A 12,956-nucleotide genomic window follows, 5' to 3' on the forward strand; every position below is an offset into this window, starting at 1 on the left:
GTATTTTGCCCGTCCACTTTATTTTTGTTCTGTGTATATGCACTATTATTGTGTTTGGTATTGTTTGGTATTTAAAGGGTTTCAAATGAAATAAAAAATGGAAAGGCATTCAGATGACTCCAAAAAAAAAAAAAAAAAAAACGATACACCGCACCCTACACAAACATTGATTTGACCCATGGTCCGCGCTGTCAGGTATGCATGCAAGCGTGTAATGTCAACATCCCTAAATAACATGTTGTTCCTGTTAGTAGGCCTAGTAATAATCGGATGCAGTGGTATTTAAAAATAACAAAGGCCAGTTTTCACTATAGTGAAGTAGGCTACAACTTTCTTTTCATTTAAAACGTGTTGTTTATTAAAATTCATGTTCAGCTTTCATACTGAAACATGTTGTGTACTATTCATTCAATCAAGCAGTCATATATATGAATCTGCCTGTATCGTTCAAAACGTTTTTCAAAGCAACTAAGCTTATTTGTGTATAAAAAACGACATCTTTATGGCACGTAGCTGAAATCGTAAAGTAATTAAATGTTTCTGGCAGCGGACTGTGTTGACAATTTTAAGAAAACGCATTTGCGAGCAAAACACTTTATGATATTTTTAACTAGCTGAAGAGGTGCCGGGGTACGCCTCGTCAAGCCCCGTAACCACTGAATCCATGAGGTGTTGTATATATCATCGATAACTTTAAAACACATTCTATCAGTGGTAGAATATGTAGTACACTGAAAGACAAAACATACTAAGGGGATGTTTTAGGCACTGGGTTTCCATTGACAAGACTGTCAGGGTCTCAAAAGTGATGAATAAGATGAACTTGCAAAAGAAGAGGGCCAGCGGTACCGTCCATCACCAAGCGCATTTGGGCAGCAGCTAAGGATGTGCTCTAGTGTTTTCTTTACTAAAACGTATATTAATGTTCACTTTTATTTTAGATTAATGGTAACCACACAGACACACATAAATGCCGACGCGCTGTCATTTCATACCTTTTGTTAGGATGACAAAACAAAGTCATATCTCAGCCATCCAACCAGCAAACTTGTTTTTTTAAAGCGTGGGTCATAGCCATGACTACGGGGCGTGTCATGACACCATTGGTTTAGGGTTAGGGTGGGCGGGAAATATAATATATTGATTACAAGGACGATTCTCTGCCGACGCCAGCAATAGGTCTATCGCATGTGATGCCAAAAGTTAGGTGTTTGTGGACGTCTGTTTATTAGCTCATTTTCGTTTACTTTTTCTTGTCGATTCATTATTTATCTGTAGTCGTTATTATTATTTAGAAATGCATTTATTATTTTTTTAACGTAATATTTTTTTATTCGATGTGTAAAATAATGAGGAATAATTATTTGGTTGTTAATATTATTATTATTATTATTATTATTATTATTATTATTATTATTATTATTATTTAGCCATGTATTTGCCAACAATGGACATATGAGGAGGAACACACAATGGACAAATAGGGCTTAGGCCAGTAGTGTTCAAAGCAGCCTGGAAAGTCTCTGCCTGGAGAGAGGGGGAGAGGTGCCTCACCAGTAGAGGTCACTGAAGTGTAATGAGGTGAAATATCCCAACCCCATGTGAGCACAAAGACCACCCCTTAGAAAAGTTTCCCACAGTAAAAAGCATAGTGTAATAAGGTATGGTGAAAACAAGTGGCCAATTAAAATATAGATTTTTCTAAAACAAATTATACAAACTCACGTTTTATTTGTACATTGAACTTGAGGTAACATTTAATAAGTATTGCATGTGTCTCGCATGCAACTTTTAGGTTACTCCCCCAGTGCTGCCAGATTGGCATTTTTCCAGCTAAATCTGGCTTGTTTTGAAAGCATCTACCAGGATAATGTTGTCTTTGGGGATGTGGCAGGGCGAGGAGCCCTGCACATGAAAAGGGGGCGAGGCAAAGCCCTGCTATAAATGTATTCTTTATTTTTAGAACGGGGTACCCCTCTGGCCCTGTGCAATTTATTATTTTGTATTTGTTTTGTTGTATTATATTATTATAATGATTTATTGATTTATTTATTTATAAATATATGACGGCATAGCCCTGTTTTTGTTATTGTTTTATTAAATGTGACCGTGAAGAGCAGTAGGTTTTGGTTAGCAGCGTGGATGGGAAGCTCCATCCACAATTTAAAAACCTTGTGTAGAAGGTGGCCATCTCCCAAATTAATTAAGTGATTAATTTGTTGCTAATCGGGTGATGGTCACCTCCATATAAGCCTGCAGTTCTCCCTGCTCTGGGTGGGTGTTCAGAGGAGAGAACAGGTGTGATGAACAGGTGTGATGAACAGGTGTGATGTAATTTGTATGTAATTTGCAAATTAGTTAGTTCATTTTACAAATAATTTGACTTAAAGAATAAATACATACCTTGTTTTTGGAGGTTTTAGATACCAGTATGTTTGTTTGCAAACACAGGGTGTGGCCTGCAGGTGAGTTTAGATTTTGATTACTTTTTAAAATGTTTTTTGTTATGTGCAGGGTACAGTATGTGGTCTTCATGGTTTGATACCACTGATATCAAATGCACTTTAGTCTTGATGCACACGAATATAAAATCCACCACAGTATGTGTTTCAGTCCAGTTATTTCTGATATGAACTTGTGGATGTGCAAATTGCATGAGAGCTGCTGGTTACTTTGCATATAATCTAAAATGACCTTGCTAAAGTGCCAGTTTTATCTTACTGTACATTCTCCACTTTCAGACTTAAAGGAATTCATTTATGAAGTACAGTATCTAAGTTATCTTGCTAATTTTCAAAATGTCCAACGGTAGGCTTGGATAATTGCTGTATATATCCTACATCTTTATATTGGAAACTGAAGTCTTAATGAAACTGTACTCAGGTCTCATTATCCTATTTCCTGTTTTTTTTTTTTGTTTTGTTTTATTCATCCAGGAGCAATATCTTCATGGGTGGTGATATTCATACTCCCAATCAACAGTGCCCTCAAACCAATCTTGTATACTCTGACCACGAGTTTCTTCAGAGAGAAAGTGGAACTACTGCTGTGCACATGGCAGAGGAATTCAGCTCATAGAAAAGGCAGAAAACGTCTGTCTAGTTCAGGCAACTATACAGACAGTTCAAGATTTTCCTTAGGATTTCTGCAACGATTTCAGAGAGGTGAATTCAAGACGTGGATGACAAAAGATATTGAAAGAAAAGATAAGGCAAACTTTACGTTTTTTGCATCTCCATGGTGGGGGGCGGGGGGAGGCACATGGTGGTGGTTGGTTTCATCTGCACTGTGCCATTACTTTCCAGGCTAGCTATGTCATGAGTCCTGGACCCTAGAAGCAGCCAACATATTTTTATTTAGTTCTCTGCCGCCCTCTGCTGGATACCTATTTTCCTAGTGAAAGTAGAGGTAGTGGAAAAAAACTGGAAACACCTGGGTAAATGAGGGACACCAAGTATATTGAAAGCAAGGGCTTCCACACAGGTGTGGCTGATGCGTTAATTAAGCAAATACCATCCCAGCATGCTTAGGGTCATGTATAAAAATGCTGGACAGGCCTGGTTGCCTATAATTATGGCTAGCATGGCTGCAAGAGGTGACCTCAGTGACTTTGAAAGAGGGGTGATTGTTGGGGCGTGTTTGGCAGGAGCTTCAGTGACCAAGACAGCTCAACTTGCTGATGTTTCACGAGCAACGATGTCTAAGGTGATGTCGGCATAGAACTCTGAGGGAAAGACATCATCAGCCAAGGGCAACAGTGGGCGGAAGCACATACTCCAGGATCGTGATATCCGTGCATTAATTCGAAGTGCAAGGCAAAACAGGTGAGCAACTGCAGATCAATTGACTGCAAATTTCAACCTGGGGCGCGAGCAGCCAATTTCATCAAAAACGGTCCGCCGAGAACTCCACAGAGCAGGATACCATAGTTTTCAGGATGGTGATTTGTTGGCTCATTAAATGGGTAACTTTAACAGTGAGTTGACTTACTAAGATATTCAGCAGACGTGGGTTTAGACTCATTCCCCACAGTCTTCTATTAGCCATGGGGGAATAAAGAGTTTCTAGCTGCAGCCAGCTGCTGTCAGCTCTGTGCGTGGAATAATATACAAGAGAAAAGAATTACACTGTCTTAAGGTTTTACAGTTTGCTCCAAATGTTCCCAAAGTTGTTGTGGGTCAGGGATTGGTGGTAAAGAATAACAGGTGAGATTCATTAATTGGAGGTCCAAAGTTAATCTATTTTAAACCTCATACCGCAACAGTGGCACAGTCCTGCTCTCCTTCACAGTCGTGTTACAGACCAAATGTGACTTGGAGCTGAATGAAACCGAGCAAAAGACTCAACATTCTCAAACCTAATTCACAGTATTTAGTGGTATGAATATATTGTATTAACCAAAGTCAATTTAAGATGTTTGTTAAACTACAGTTTTATAATTGGACAGGCCATTGGGAATATTAAGTACGAATTATGCTCTATAAACTAGTGATTAACTAAAACATGTGTCATGACACTCCAACTGCCAGATCTCAAACCATTACGACAGAGTGTGATAACGTTAACTGACAAGCACATACAGTAGATAACTGTACTTGATTGTGAAACTTTGCCAAAGTCCAGGATTAAAGGCCGTGTTCCAGTTCCGTTTCCAGACCGCTTGCGCTACACTGAAAGTTCTGGACTGTAGTGTCATTCCGTTATACACTCCCCACACCCCAACACAACTACAGCCCTGAAACTTAAAGACCTGCAATGGACCAAGCTCAATTCCTGGAGTTCCTGCAGGAGCAGGAGTGTCGACAGGATGCGCAGGAGAGTCAAAAGCAACTGCAGTGGGCAGGGCTTTTTAATCAATTGGCTGAGAAAGTAGCCACCAACCTTGGGTCCAGTATGGATGCGATTGTTGCTCGGACCATGGCCGTGACCCCCAAACTGACCAAAATAGCCCTGTGCCTGATGGGGGAAGCCCAAGCGGTGTACCGAGCCCTGGAGGCAGAAGAAGCTCAAGACTGTGAGCTGGTTAAAAAGGCCAAACTCCACCGCATGGGGATCAATCCCGAAACGTACCAACTACGGTTCAGAAAATACCAGATGGAGGAGGGAATGCGGCCGCGAGTGGCTGCCACTTGTGCCATCACTGGTTGGAACCGGAGGACCAAACGGGACCTCGGGTGGCGGATTGAATTTTCACGGAAGAGTTGCTGGAAGTACTGCCCCAGCGGGTCAGTGCATGAGTCCGACGGCTCCAGCACAAAACCACCGCAGAGGCGGTAGATCTAGCAGAAGAGTACAAGGAGGCGGCCAAACCAGCCCCTTCACCCAAGCCTGCGAGAGAGGGGGCGGGGAGCCCGAGGGCAACTCTCCGGGCAGGAGGTAAGGTAAATCCTTGTGGGGCCTACCAACAAGTCACGCCACAACCCCCTTGGCCGGACCCCAGGTGCGGTATAGAAAACCTCCCTAGCCCACCCCTGGCTGGGCGAGACAATGATAAACCTTTCTCCCCGAGCTTGCGTCTGTTCATAAGGCATAAGATTGCTACCTGCTCCCTGATGGAGTGTGACCTCAAGTGGACGGGACAGCCGGTGCTGGAAAGTATGGGGGGAACTGGGTGTCGGGGGTCTTCCTATCTAGTGGCGGTACAGGTGGTCAAACCTTAATTTGACTAGAGCTCCTGGGGTGCACGACCTGGCAGTCCAAACAGCCGGTAGCCATCTTCTGTATTCACAGGGATACCAGGTGGTACCCTACCACTAAGATTAGGATGACAGTGGGTCATCGGACAGCAGACATAAATGTTGCAGTCGCAAAAAGGCTACCACATTCGGTTATATTGGGACAAGAGTGGCCATTGATTAATGAAATGTTGAAGGAGAGTACAGTGTGTGTGGCCACTCGGTTTCAACCAACAGGGGAACAATTGATTGGCGTGATTTCCCCCTTGCAGTCTGACCTGTTTAATCCCTGCATCCGCCTTAGGAAAACAAGAAAGGAGCATAGGGCTGAGATAGTAGAGGGTACTAGATGTAGACTGGAAGAGGGGGAGGGGTCAGATCAAACCCCACCGAGAAAAGGGGGGGGGGAGTAGGGGTGCAGTGTGAGCTTCAGGGTGTACCCAACCATGAACCCCCCATTTGATCGGATCCTGATGGATATCGTGGGCCCGTTGGCTGGCACAGACACAGGGTATCGGTTTGTTCTGTGACTGGTTAGTTTAGTTTTGTGTTGCCCCCTTGTGGTCACCTTTTATATATTTCCTAAGTGTCATGTTCTTCTGTTAATTTCTCGATTGGTTTGGAGGCATCACATGACCAGAAGTAAAAGTCTCCATTGCCTCAGCACATTGTAGTACACTGTTCAGTACTCAATCTGTTTGCATCTGTAATCGTTGCTGCCTTGGAAAGCATTATTTGTAAGTATCTGTTGAATATATATATATATTAATTGTGATTTTGACATGATTATTATATTGATGATGTGCTTTATTTCGCTATTTCCAAGTTCTGTTAGTCCAGAGGCTGTGTAAATAAACAGCATTAGCGGATTGATAGCCAGCAGTATTTTATGTTTGTTTCATTATAAGTATGGCTTAGTGTTATACGATATACAAACTAGGATTGATGGGTGTATATGCTTAGATTTAATCGCTATATTGTTACATGTTTAGTATATACTGTACTTATTTGTTATGTAAGTACTGTGCAGACTGAAAATAGGTATATTTTATATATTATAAAAATATGTCCAATAAGGATGGTGTTATGCGGTTATATTGCACTGTATGTACACCTTGTAAGGAACATCTGCAGTTGTGATTAAGTACTGTACTTCTTTCTTTCTTAGTTTCACACCATTTTTTACTGCTGCATGAGTGGCTAAACAATAAACATCGGCATTCAAATGTTCTTCACGTCTCTTCGTGTAGTGGTGAAAGAAGGAGTTTAGCTGCCTGTTAAATTGTACAGAGTTACGTGCAAGGAGAACAGAACACGGTTCATTTTACCAATAGTGGACTACGCAACCCGATACCCTGAAGCTGTCTCAATGCGCAGCCTCAGCGCAGAGTCAGTGGCAAATGAGTTGGTGAAACTGTTTTCTTGCGTAGGTATACCTAGGGAGACTCTGACTGATCAGGGGACAGCCGTTATGTCTCAATGCATTCAACAACTTTGTGGGTCCCTTAAAATACATTCCATCAGAACATCGGTTTACCATCCACAATGTGATGGGCTTGTGGAACGGTTTAATAAGACTAAAACAAATGCTGCGCCGACTCGCCAAAAAGGAAGCAAAGAATTGGATCAAAATGCTTCCCTATCTTCTATTTGCTATCCGAGAAGTACCACAGGCATCAACTGGCTTTTTGCCCTTTGAGCTCCTGTATGGGAGACAACCCTGGGGTATTCTCGATTTAGTAAAGGAAGGGTGGGAAGCAAACCAAAGCCGAGCACAGAATATAGTAAAGTACGTGCTCGAATTGAGAGACCGTCTGGAGTTGGTTGGTCGTTTTGCTAAGAAAAGCCTGGAGGCGGCGCAGCATACACAGGAGCAACAAAATAATAAAAATGCTCGCATCAGGACTTTCCAACCTGGGGACCGAGTGCTATTACTCCTCCCCTCGGCGAAATGTAAATTGTTTGTAAAATGTTGCATTGACTCTGGCCCTCCTGTGGGCCAGGAGGCAAAATTATCAGGGTTTGTTTCTCCTCACCACAGTGGACCCTACTGGCCAGGTGCTCAAGCGGACTCCTGGTGGACTGGCCTTTGTCCACCAGGGGCCAGTAACTCGCTGACACCAGTTCTTAAGCTCCGGGAAGTAAAAAGGGAATTGGTTTGGGTGACGGATAGGAGGAATCACTGTCCTTCAGAACTGCTGCAATGAGGGAACTTACTGTAATTGGACATTACAAAGTGTGGAAAGAACAAGTGTCAAATAATTGAGCACTCTAAGTATGTGGATATACAACACATTTTGTCAGGTTCTCAGGATGAATCTATCGTATTCTAGATTACGATTGTGTTCTAATAATTACATGTGGGTTGTATATTGGTTTGTGAACTGTACACACACTGTACGGTAGTACAGTAAACAAAAAGATAATTATAAAACACTTGGATAGATGTACAGTAGCACACCCTATTGACCAAACACATGCCAGTTGCATCTCAAAAAGGAATCATAATGAAACATCATTTCAGAACGTTAATGCCACAGGAACCGAAGAAGGTGTGAATATGCCAATACCTTTATCATTGCATGTATTGCCTGCATCTTGGCTCTAATAGTGTAGTTAGGCTATGTGAATGTACTGTACTTAATGCTTCATAACTATTTCAAAGAATCAGTGGATCCCCTAACTGAGCATCTTTACAGTATTTTGTGGTGAAGTAGATAAATACCATTAACTTTGCAACTGTTATCTAATAACTTTATATAGCACTTTTCATAGTGGACCACCAACACAAAGCACTTTACAGCGGTAGGCTGTGAACTGTGCATTATATGCAGAGCCACTTACATTGATTTAACATCTCATCCGCAGGATGGAGCACAAGGTTAAGTGACTAGCTCAGGGTTACACAGTGAGGTAGTCAGTCAGTGGTGGGATTTGAACCAGTGACCTTCTGGTTACAAGCCCCTGGACTTTAACCACTGGACCACACTGCCTCCTTGTAAATCTATCAGGGGCGGAGCGTACATTGAAGCAGCCGAGGCAGCTAGGTACATTTTTTAAAAAATAAAAGTACAAAAATATATCTATAGATTTTTTTTTTTTTTTTAAATTATGTGCCCACTTTCATTTTTAAGAGTGTGTGGCAAAGTGGTTAAAAGTGTGCAGGTGCAGGAATGCAGCTAGTGATCAATGAACAGACAGAGGTAATCCAGGTGCAATGTTATTTATTTTTATACTCCAATGTCTGATGACAAAACGGCAGTAAACAATAACAATGAGAAGTAGGCAATACAACACCGTTTATTGCACTGTTTTCATCCACGGGTTGGTCCCGAAATAATAGTCCCGATCTTATACACCCAGACGTAACACAAAACACAAACACAAGTCCACAGTGAGTGCTAAAGTGCTCGTGGTGTAAATACAGTTATTCGTGAAACAAAGTGCAGTGTAGTCCGGATAAGTGCTGGCCTTTTGTGACAGCTCCGGATCGTGTTAGCCGTGTAAATAACAGTATATTTAATAACGACAAAACACTCACGATAATAACACACGTCTTTCCTTCTGGTTCAGCTTAACCATAACAAGGAACAGATCACTTCGCTGCTCCCCCTTTCGTACCGTCAATCATGACCCCTTGGTTAACTAGAGCAACTGCTCCTCCAATCCACAGCTGCCATGTCGTTTCCCTTCCAGGTCGATGATTTAGTGTATCGTACTTTTTGAGTAACTCATTTGTGTGAAAAGAAACATTTGTACGAATAAACCGTTAGTTAAAACAAAAAGGAGCTAGCTTTAATTCACCTATACCTTTTACAGTAGAATACACAAACAGCTTTATAAAGGACTATAATATTTACACAGTATGCAAATCATGTAATGGTCTGAAACTTGTTCATCTGTTGGGTTCAGTTAATGGGTTCAGTTAAAACAAACTGTAAAGACCTTAAAGACTCTGTCAATGTGTCTGTGAACATGCAGCCTGGGTCTGCATTAACCTTTTTCCAAAGCAGGAGGAATACATTTGAGCCATTCTTGTCCTTTAAAATTACCCGACAATAAATGTGTAACTATATACATTATATATATAGAAAATGTGAGTTATAATTACATTAAGACACGATTGAGTATATTACATTTACTATTACATAGAAATACATTCTATATCTCATGTAACTTGTTTGCCTTCTTAGAGTGGTCACTTATACAATGCATACTTGATAATTTAAGACATTTTCTGTAAACGGATCCAAGAGACACAGATGAATACATAGTTAAGGTAATCGTGTCTTGGCTCCGATTGCATCATTATACAGTTTCCAACAAGAGACCATTAAGGATATATGTAATGAATTCTTTGTAACTGTTCTGAATCAAGTAATTCCAGCTGGTGTAGGTGATTAACACTCAGTCAACGATGTCCCTCTATCTCTTTAATTTGCTCATCTGCTTTCCCATGAGGGGCAAGGGAGCACATGCCATTGTAAACCCAGACAGCATAGCATGCTGCTTGCACCAAGCAGACAAACACAATCCATCTTCCTATATACACACACTATACCTTCTCCAGCAACAGAAAAAATGCTGGAAACATAAGCAGTGTATTATTTCAAGTAGAGACTTGCATATCATTTTTAGAACATTGGTCTTTTTATTGTTGAACACCATATTGAAAAGTGATAACACACAAATACAGCCACTGTAAAACTAAAAATCCCTAAAACCATCTGCAGTGCACTGCAAGATGTCCGTTGACAAAACCCGTTTTAACAAATGTTTTGTTAAGGAGTGTTGAAGATCATTTTGATTACATAAATCACACATGCGGTTCCTAACCCTTTATTTTTTGTTTTACTGTTTTTCAAAGCATTAAATTGACAACAGTTTTGATTAGGGCCCATTGCCTCCAAGTGTATTTGTTTTGTCTCATTTGTAGAGACAAGGATTTCTATTTAAACAGTGGCAGTATATAGAGCCACAGCCATTTCAAAACAATAGAATTCAGAATGTATTCCATTGAAGTCCTATACTGTATAATACCTTTAGTGCATCCACTGCATTATCTAGTCAATGTAATGCCTTATTTTGTTGTGTGTACTTTTAACTGGTAGAAGAGGATTTAAAAATTTATAATATATATATATATATATATATATTATATATTACACACACACACAAGTAATGCAAGTCGGAGGGTGAAGTATTGAGACTACACATCTGATTAGGAATACATACAAAAAAAAAAAAAAAAAAAAAAGCAAGACAGGAGAACATTTATGACATTTTCAAGGGAGGCCTGGCCAAGTGCCGACTTCAGTGCTGTAAATGTTGCAAACCCCCGGTATATGAAGTGGCAAGAAAATGTCACTGTTCCGTATGACTTTCAAAAACAGCCTGTTGGAAAACATGGATTGAGAATTGATTAGCAGTTTGCTACACATGTGGACTGGCAGAACTATACTGGTGTTCTTTTCTGAAAAGACTAATATTGCAGATAGCAGACTGGTTGGTTCAAATTGCATGTACTGCTAACAATTGATGAGACCTTGAGTCTACAAGCTTCTTGTCCAACATTGACTGCAAGCCAACTATGCTGTGGACCAGAAGGGGCCAGGCTCCAAGACTTTTGGAATACAAAGCATAAAAGGAGCTAAAAGGCTCCCAGGGACTGCCGTTGGACCCAAAGGTTCACAGGGAGAATAAGAGATAATGCCACTGGACGCAAAGGGTCTCAGGCAAAACTGAGAGATAGGAACAAGGAAGATGACAAAAACCCAGATGTATGGACCTTTTGGGGTACCAGGGGTCTGAAGAATGCACCGAGTTCAGAGGTTGCCGAATTAGACTAGAAACACACACATTAATTAAATGCATATGGTACACAGCAATTGTATTAACTGTATTGTTTTCTCTTTACATTGAGTAAAGAGATAGTAATTGTTTGTTGCTCATGACATACGTACATGGAGAAACAGCAAAGGCACAGTAGATACCTACACATAATGTAGAGATTTAGAATGGGAGGACAGATGCTTTACTATAATACATCATAATAACATGTTACTTGGTGTGACTGCTCAGAATCGGCGAAGAGGACAGATGGTTCAGGGGTACCTCGTGTGGACAAAATGTCATGGTAGGACCCCACCCATCTTATATTTTAAAAGTGGGGTTATGTTGGAAAACACGAAACAAGCATTGAATAGCAGTTTGCGACGCATGAGGAATGACGGCTGTATTCATGTTATTTTTCTGAAGTGATTTAACATTGGATAGAAAAAAAAAAAAAGCTTAGTTCAAAAAAATGCAAGCACTGCTGTAATAGATGAAGGCTGGCTATATACTCTGGGTATATAGATACTTGCACTGCATTGACTCCGAGCAAGCAAGAAATAGCAGCTTCATGGAGCAATGGATGGTAGCAGAGAGCTGAGAAAAACACCAAGTTAACGTATATTTAACTATATTTAAACAACCGCACATTAGAAGTAAATTGAAGGCAATATGGTAGAGAAGTTACGACAACTGAAAAGTTGATTCTTTTGTGTCAAAGCAAAAATGACTGGCCAGCAGCACAAGGTTGTACAAACAAGTCCTTTGACCTCCAGCCCCGACATGAAAGACGTTTGCCCTTCGGGGAGTCCACTGTGGGGTATAAAACTAATTAAACAAGTTTTTGCTTCGAATATACAGCTGGTTTATGAGGGGTCATAAAGCTAGTCTTCAGGGGGATCTGGAAGGAGCCAGACACTTCAAAAAGGGGCCGATAAGAGATTTGTATAAACTAATCAAGAGAAACTTGTTTTTCCCCCCCCCCCGATTGGAGTGCACATGGTACATAGTGACCAGAATAATGCATTGTCCCTTTGCCATTGGTTGAGTGTTATAGGAAGAGGAGGAGAGAGACACCTATGCAGAAGGGTATTTAATGTCATGTAAAAGATGTAACAACTGGTAATCGGTTCTATACTTGGACTGGTTTCCCTGCGTGTATGAAATAAACTTAACACCGATTAAGAAATGGCATCTGTGCAGTTTAAGAAACACCGATACTCACGTTTTAAGTTACATCACAGCCAAAGACCGATGAAACACTAGTGCCACATGTATTCCAGCTGAATATGCCCACACAAGATCATATGTTCCAATTGTATAGATCAGCAAGTCAATGGTTCTGGGGGCAATGTACCAGCTCCTTTACTAGCACCAGATGAAGCGCTCTAAAAATAATGCAGCAGTCATTTTTAAAAAAGGGGAAATAAACCCACAAGGAGGAGACAA

This window comes from Acipenser ruthenus, chromosome 8, assembly GCF_902713425.1.
Source record: "Acipenser ruthenus chromosome 8, fAciRut3.2 maternal haplotype, whole genome shotgun sequence".
Taxonomy (NCBI): Eukaryota; Metazoa; Chordata; class Actinopteri; order Acipenseriformes; family Acipenseridae; genus Acipenser; species Acipenser ruthenus.